This window comes from Falco biarmicus, chromosome 2 (genome assembly GCF_023638135.1).
Source record: "Falco biarmicus isolate bFalBia1 chromosome 2, bFalBia1.pri, whole genome shotgun sequence".
Classification (NCBI taxonomy): Eukaryota; Metazoa; Chordata; class Aves; order Falconiformes; family Falconidae; genus Falco; species Falco biarmicus.
Window position 1 is genome coordinate 81,785,757 of NC_079289.1, and position 9,126 is coordinate 81,794,882.

Consider the following 9,126-nt stretch of genomic DNA (forward strand, 5'->3'; position numbering starts at 1 on the left):
TGGTGCTGCGAGTAGTTTCCCCGTACAGGTCACCATCCCAAGGATACTTTGCATCCTTTCCTTGTCTGTTGGGATAGATGTATCAGTAACAATTTCAGCCCTACCAGGATCTGCCTGCACCCGCACTGTGCTATTCCCCCTGCCAGGCACCAGATTCCTCTTGCATGGAATTGGCAGTCATTGTTAGCTTGGCTGCAGCCCGGGGAGGCTGTGCCATTTCCTGAGCGCAGGTCTGTAGATTTCCTTCCCTTTAGACAGCAAGACGATGTATGGAGACCAGGAAGCTTTATGCAGTCAAAAGGTGGCTTTTCTTGAGAGGTTTCTTTTCCTCAGAAACACTCCCAGTTTGCCTCACCGGGCAGTGAGGCAAGGACATCCCTGAAACGAGGATGCTGAATGCACTCTGTGTTTCAGTACTGGCTCCTGGCTGAGAGCACTGCCTGGTGTGTCAGGTGTAGTGTGTGGTTATCAACAATCTCCTAAAAGCATTCCCCTCTGGGAGGAGAGGGAAATGTGCTCTGTTCACATAGTGACTTCATTTTCCTTATTTGTTAAGGAAGCAGTGTTTCCTCCTGTGGACGGGTGTGGAGTGCCCCCAGGGCTGCGTTTCTCCCTGGTCTGCTGATTCCCAGAGCAGTGTGCTGGCAGCCCTCACCCCAGGCGGCGGGTGAAAGGCTCCAGCCACCCGCCCTGGAGCAGAGATGGGGAGGATGAGGTGCTTTCGTGCTCTTCAGCACTTTGCAGAGGCCACCTCTACTCCCCGGAGTCCCTCAGCCTTTTCCACTATTGTTCTGACCCCAGTGCATTCACTCTGGACGTGAGATCAAGGATGTGACATTTTAAAAATCCCTGACACTGTTATGAGCTCTCTCTTTCATTTGCATATGCCTTTATCTCCTTCAGTGGGGAATAACCCTTATGAGCCCTTTCTTCTCTTACCTTATGCTGCCTGTAGCATTTTTTTTCAGTGCTTGTAACCTTGTCAGACACCTTATCAGCTTGTGCAGCTCTGTCCAGCTGAAAATCGATTATTGCCATTTGCCTACAGGCTGGTTGTCCTCTTATCTTCTGCCACAGCATTTTTGATGGTTCCTGTGAATAAGCCCTTTCCCTGTAATGGTGTTGTCACCATCCTCCTCACCCATGCTGTGCACCCTAGGTTCAGATTGATTCTTTCTTGGACAACCTAATCTGTTGCAATTCTTGCATCTTCTCCCAAATGCTGGGTGTAGCCGCAGCTTGCCAAGGCACGTGCATCATATGTGCTCTTTCAGTGTCTCCTGGCACAGTAGACTCGACTCGTCCTGCCATTTCAGGGCTCTTTCAGAGTTTCTTCTCATCCTCACATCAGCCTCAATCTGTTCTGGTTGTCTTCCTGTGCTTGGCAAATCCTAATTCCTTTCTCCAGAGTTATTTCTGCTCCCTGCAGTAGTCTCCAGGCTCTGCCCCAGGCAGCAATTGCAAGGAAGGCTCTTGCCAGGGTGCACTCCTGAAGCTCCTGAAGATGTAGTGCTGGCCCTGCCACTTGAGGGCAAACTTTCCTTTTTGTACCCTCTATTTGAAAACCTATTCAACTTTTTAGCTTTTTTAATACAGAACTTGCATTTCTACAATGGTTTCTTTACCCGGCAGAACTGAAGAGTATTTGGAAACACCAAGGAATGGCTTTTTCTTCTGCCTCTTCTGCCTTTTACTGGCAACTTCTCTTACCCTTGCTGTGCTCACTCTCAGCACACCACAGTTTATACCCTCTTCTGGTGTCCTCTTCAGCTCCAGTGTGTTTCAGCTCTGCCAGGTCTTTCACCACATCTGGTCTTACATAAAGAATGTTTTCTTATTTTTTTTGCTCCCAAGGTTGTGTGCTGCTGTCCTTGCTTCCCAAAAAGTCCCTCAAAGGTACTGCTTATCATAGCCCAAACTGGGGCTAAGGAGGATGGTGAACCCCTTGGCTTTCTGTGACCTGTCACCCCTCTGTGCCCTGAGCATCCCCTGCATCAGCACAGCCCCAGGAGCCTGACCAGCTGTGGGAAGTGGTTGGCTTTTCTTAGGAGGTCCTTGGTCACACACAGTATCTGGCCTGCGGAGCTCCTCTCCTGGTATAGAGAAATCCAAATCACTCTTTTCTAAAGGTAATGCTGAGGCAGTGGTTTAAAGTGCTTTTCTCAAGTTCAGTGGTGCTTAAATTTATAACTGTATGAGTATTTACTCTCTTTCTGTATCTGAAGTCTGCCTCTGATTTACATCTGCAGTTTGAGGCATATTCTATAGCAGAAAGATGTTCTAGCTTTTATTTGGCGGGAAAAAGTCATAAAAAATTGTGTAAGATGCCAAAACTTCACTAACATCAAAATCCATAATAATATCTATTTACTTCTGTATTCTAGGCTTACAGTATGGTGGACTAATTAAGTTCATATGTTCATTTGAACTGAATAAACTGCAGTACTCTGAGGAAGTTCAGTGAACTTCACTTCTGCTGTGGAGACCAGAAGGCAAAGCATCCAGCTGCCAAGGACCAGGCAGTGGTAGCATCAAATTTGCACCTAGTGTGAGGTCACAGGTTACACCAAAAGCCACAGAACATTGCTGCTCTCATTAGGTGAGGATCCCATCCCTCGGCTGCCTCCTGGTGCAGTCTGAATTGCAGCAAGCTGCCTTCTGGGATTTTGGCACCTGCCAGTATATGTTGCATTGAAGCTGGGGTCTGCATGCAACTGTGCAAGGACGTGTCCTTGTGGCTTTGCTCCCAACTGCTGGGGCTCCAGGAGTTCATCTGAGTTCAAAGGGACTTGTGTGTGTAAAACTGGAGACTATCACGGATTTCAGTGCAATTAGAAAGCAGCCCACAGGGAGTGCCAAAAAAGGATTTGTTTCTGGCCCTGTTTAGGAGGTGGGAGTTTTGACTGGGGATATTTGTGAAGCTGGGATTTCAGTGAATTGGTCAAAATGATCCTATGTCTGAAGAGCTACCTGCAAAGAGGTATCAAAATGCACAGGTTTTGCAGCTGAGGGTGCAGTCTGAGCATCCGACCATTCCACTGTAATGACTTTTGTCCTAATAATAACTTAAATGGTTTCCTAAACATTAACTTGAACTTGCTCAAGGGAATGGCCTTTCTTTGCTTATAATAATTTCACATGAAGTACAGCATGCACATTGGAGGGTAACTGGAGTTAATGTCAATTATGAATCACCAATTTCCTGCTCTAAATAGCATTTCTTCTCAGCAACTTCACATACGGCAAGCTGCCCTGCAGTTTTAACCCAAATTGTTTAGCTGGGGCTGAATTTCATTTTAAACATGAGGTTTTGCACAGGGAGTGTGCACACAAATCTGGGTGGCAGACAAATTTTTTGCTTTAATTTTTTATAGTAAATAACATAGAAAAATGTCTCCTCCACTTTGCATATTACATTTTTACTGCAAGAAAATCACATCATGTGGGTATTGGCAGGAGACTGCAACAAAATAAGGTTGCCATTATTAGTATCTGGCTGTATCTTGCCAGGTCATTTTTGCAGCTCTAAGTGAATTTATGGGAATGTTTTTGTCATTATGGATATGTTCAAATCACAAACCTGATACTATACTGATGAAGGCAACGATGACCTTCTCAACTAAGTGGAAATACTCCTGCCACCTTAGTGTTTTCTCTCTCTTGTGCAAACCATCCTGAGGAAGCCCTCAGGATCTGACCCTTGCTGAGGGAAGCTACTTTAAACCACATTTAGAAACATTAACCCACAGTTTGTACTCTGGCAAAACTGCCAGTTGTGCCACTGAATGCTGTTTAGAACTTTCTGACAAACTCTGACCTCTTGAGGAACATGGGGGGCAGGAAACAGCAGAAATATTGTTTGTGGTTTGGGATGCTGGGGTAGAGAGACCCACTGTGGCGCCCAGTGTGCACCATGTATCACCCACAGGGGGAGGTGGAGAAGGAAAGGATGGAGAAGCATGGGAGAAATTGCCAGAGACACCACATGTAAGCTGTATCCCAAGGTCCCAAGCTCCACATTGGAAACCTGGGAAGTGTGATCGTAACTCCTTCCTACAAGAGGCTGGAGTTAATACAGCCTGTTTTTATGATGTAGTTTGGGAGTCCTGTAGGACACATCATAACTGTTCTTTGACACTTGGATAAACGTTTGACCGACTACAAGTCATTACAGAGAGACTCTTTCTGTTTCTATCAGATAGAAGAAACACTGCAAATTGCACACTGCACATCAAGTGTCATTATCCCACGCTCTTTGACACAAAACTTTCCCTGTAGCCTTGACAAAAAGGCAAAATATTTAGCATCGACCTATGTACAGGTATATATATCTATCTGGTACGCCATGTATCTACCACATATTCTAATTTGAAACAACCTTGAAGGTGGAATTCTTCTACCCTCACCAAGGCATCAAACAGCTGGATGACTAAACCTAAACTAGTCACTTTCAGCTCCCTTTGTTATTAATAGAGATAAATAGATATTGTCAAAAGGCTATTCCACCTCATCCTATCAACAGCAAGCGAACAGCCTTTTGGGCAGTACCTGTTTGTGGTTTCCACTGACAATAAGAGGAGCCTAGCTTGGGACAGAGATGTCTGACTTCAGGAAGGGTGGGTAAATCCCACAGGTGTCTACAGAACTGTTGATCGGTATTGCTGAGATTCAGAGAAACATGGTAGCTTTCTTCTTTCTCCGTTAGATATAAAGTAGTGGCAAAGGACACCAGACAGCAGTCTGGAGGTAGAAAAAAAGACATCTTTACTCTCTTATGATTTTCTCATAGGATCAATTTGCCTTTTTGTCTGCCTGCTCTGACGTTAGTCTCTCCCATTGGCTTTTCAATCAGCTGCCCAATTTCAACCGATGTTAATAGCAAGGCAGAGAAAACTAAGTTTCTAGACAATTTCTTGGACATGTAAGGAGCTGTGGTGCTTAGGCACGGGTGTTGCATCCTGTTGCTGTCCTGCAGAAAGAAGCTAAAGCATCCACCGTTTGGCAGCCTGAGGAGGTGAGAAGCCACAGATTGCTGGATGATGAGCATGTCTTTGCCAGCCAGTGAGGGCACACTGCCCCTTGCTCAGCCAGCAGTCTCATAGGGGTTTAAAAGCAGTTGAAAATTTTGTTGGAGAGAGCAAAGGGCAAGGTGTGGCATTAGACATCATCAAGAGGTGCAGGGGTCAGAGAGCTGAAGGTAACGCAGAGGCAAAACCTGAGTGAGTAACCATGAGGGGCATAGGCTTAAAACTGTGTAGGAATCCAGGTTTCTTCACTTGTCCTATACAAACTGTTCGTCACGGCTCTGTGGTGAGTGCAGAGGAACTCAAGTGTGACAGACAGCAGGCAGCAGCTTTTGTTAGGCAGGCAGAGCAGCAGCTTCGTGCACTTGGATCACTCACACCAGCCTTCCCCCACCTGACTGCCACCCGCCTCTCTCCCACAGATGTTCAAGCCACTGTTCATCCAAGATATCTCCTTCGTATATTGCTTTCCTTGTCAGGCTCTTCAGCTTGCTTTTTTTAAGCATTGATAGTCCAACACCATTTGTGCCTTGTAGGCAGCCCGCCGCGGGGGAGCCCTTCCTGACTGACTACTCCTTGCTGAAGGAACCAGGGGGACACCAACTTCTGATCCTGCTGCAAACAAGTTTTCAGGTCAATCTAAAGGCCAAGTATGGTCTACAGGTAATGCGTCTTTCTGACTTCTGTTGCAAAATGAATAAGAAGACAGTTCAGACCCAATTTTCAGTTTTCTCCGAGGCAGCCTTATGCCCTAGATGAAGGGAGCCTTGCTGTAATAATAGTGTATGTGTAAGGCACTGAATAAACATTTCCAGGTACTGTGTCTTAACAACACGTATTCATGGATACACAGAAATATTGAATGAAGAGGCCTGTTTAGGTTACAGAATAATATATGTGTTTAGGTATTTTAATATCCTTGCGAAATGAATCTGAGATAATGCATAATGGGGAGAAGGAAGAGATGAAAAACACTGAGTGCCTGAACAGACTTCTGCGCCACCTGCTCCTGCATTGATAATTTTATTTAGTGACAATATTATTTTTCTAATAATTATTTTGATTATTAAAATGATAAAAAAATACTTCCTCTAAGAATTTTGGGTACCTCTTGTCTGCACAGAATATATATTAATTCTTTAAGTAGTATGTGGCTTGTTACTGTAGACCACCATTACAATACTTTCAGTTGCTCCTACATTCTCACCTATGAAAAGAATACTGATAGCCAAGCCCCAAATATAAGCCACCCTTTATCAGTTCAATAATGGAACAAAGCATCGTCCTTTCCTGAACCGTATTCCTATGCATCCTACTCCCTCTAACTGCTTGCAGCAATAGTGTGCCTGTTTATGTCCATGTGTGAATATACATCTACACTTTAAAATATCCTTGCATGTGTACTCCATTCATGGTCTTCGGAGACACAGCCAGCACAGATACCAAGTAGTGCCTGTTCTGACAGTACTTTTGACAATATGGAGGTCTGTTATCCACTGTCTCAGAATGTCAAAATTGCCTGGGAAGACTACAAAATGGCAGCACTGGAAAATCCTTCAGAAGAAAATGAAAGATTGATTTTGCTGCAGAAGCCTGAATGCATTTTACAACACGAGCATGATGGAGAGGTGAAATCCTGCTCTTCTGAGGAAACAATGTGGTGCTTGATGATGCCAATGGGGCAAACAGTTCAGTTCCACTGAATTGCAGGTAATAGTAGTACAATGCTTTTCTGAGGCCAAAGATAAGTCTTGTAGGTCATACAGTGGTGGAATAAGGAAACTTGCAAATTAGGGTTTCAGGTCTGCAATGCATTTCATGGGGATGCAACCAGGGAGGTTGGTAGAACTCCATACAAATGCGGATCTCCATGTCTTCAAAACTACACTTGAGCCACTGAGGGTGGGAATTTATCTCACTGGTTTTATCTGTTTAAACTCCCAGACATTTAGTCCAACTGAGTCAGCAGAATATCTTTGATTGTTCACAAAAAGAAAAACTGTTACAGATGCTGACCTGAATCTGTCCTGAACTGAAAATAATTCAGGGTGGAAACTCTCCATTTGCTGCTGGGAGAGCCTAAACTTAGTTTTCAGACAATTACTGTTAAGTGAGATAAACTTCCTCTGAAGGGAACTCAGATCAGAACTGATGGGAGCAGGATACCTTAGATCTTCTGGAAATCTTATCTCATATCTGGGGTCATCTCAGATGTCTAATCATCTTTGAAAACTGAGCTCTGAGCTCCTGTGCTTTCCACTTTTATTTGTTTCTTTCAAATGACTGGTTTTATGGGTGGGATTAAGTCACAGTGGTTGAGAGAGGCTGAAGATTTATGAACAGCTATGAAAAAGTTATGGCTCATAGTGTTCTTGAGGTGGGGGGAGGCTACATTTGATGCTTCTACTTTTGTGCTTGTGATCATGTGCAAGTTCACTCAGAAGGCCACAAATGAGACCATCAGTTTACAAGCCACAAGCCTGTGAGGTTGATTAACTGCCGATTAACTTCCACTTGCAGCCAAACAGAGTCTTGAAGATGAAGATAAAAAATTGAAAGCCACTTTTAGTTTTTAAAAAAATTTTTAGTCCAATATATGCAGAATTTCCTGTATTAGGAATCTGTAGCTGTGGCAGCAAACCGCTGAGCACTGCTCCTCAAAAATACCACTGATTGAGGTATTACTGATAATTGTTGAGTATTTAAAGTATGCTTAGCACCCAACAAACAATCAACACAGCTACTGTCACCTGTAGATGATGCAAAGATAAGAAACCTAAGCTGCACCAGTAAAAAATGTAAGCATTATTTTCAGTAAGGACTTTAAGTAGGGTATCTACTGTCTCCTGGGGGATTTCATCCAGGAGCTACTTAGCCAGGCCTTTGTCTTGCAATGGCAGGTGCTTAGCGCAAGCAACCGGAGTATGTAAGCCACTTTCTTGCCCATGGAAAAAGAAAGAAAACTCGGCAGCACAACGACCAAAGGGACAATAGCCTTAATTTTAAAAGAAGGTGTTGGCTAAACTAAAAAAAAAAAAAATGTTCTGTGTAGTATATCAACCAACAATGTAGTGCCAGAGCTTCAGTGATATTTCAGTCCCCAGTTACAGTGAGGCAAAGATGCTGGTGAGCTCTGCCACCCCCCTCATCCACCCTGGGTGACTGTGGTGGCATTTGCGAGGGAGGGAGTGAGCTGGTACATATATGGTCGGTGAGAGAAACCTGGGGTTGACTTAAGAGACAAAACAATGTAAACACTGAATGTGAGGGAAAAAATGTGCAGCAAAACTCACATCCTGAGGATCTCGGTCCTAAGCGGATCATTTGTTTATCCCACCAGCCAAACCTGGCTCTGCAGCAAAGCAAGCCAAAGAATGTCTCCTTTATTGTTTCCATGATGCTTACTCATCTACAAGCCATTCCCCTTTTAGATTATTCTATTTTTAAGGCATAATTTCCATCTGTTCTTTGATCTTATACCACATAAGACATTTAGCTAATAACATCATCCATCAAATACCAACTTTCTTTTAGAGTTCAAACACAATCGACACAGGACCCCGTCCATCTGCTGGCCAGTGCCTCTGAACAGATCCAGCTTGTCAATGGCCAGCTATGTCGCCTATTTTTTAATTAACCAGCTAAGGTCTGTGCTTCCCGTAACACCGCAGGACGACTAGGGGGCATTCCAAAGGGAAGCGAGACATGGTCCTCTCTGGAAGCGGAAGGTAGGGTTTGGTGCATCCAGATCTGCGATGTGCATGATGTAAGTGGGATTTTCCAGTGGATGGAGTCTGCCTTCAGCCCCTCAGGGAATTATTTTTTTTTTTTCTGCATAAAACCACAGTACTTACATAAAAGGTTTGAAGGATAGCTGTTTTCAAACTTGGCATTCTTCAGAGGAAGGTGGGTAAAGCAGAAAGACGATGTTTGCTTCTGTAAGCAAACTTCTGAATTCTTTTGAGAGAAACTTCAGAATTTCGGGGCAGGTTATCTGCAGCACTGGAATTGCAAATTTGCAGACAAGTATTTATACAGAAAAGGCTTGTCTGCTTACCCAACTGGAGAGGCAGGGAATGTCAGATGATTTAGGTGACCAATT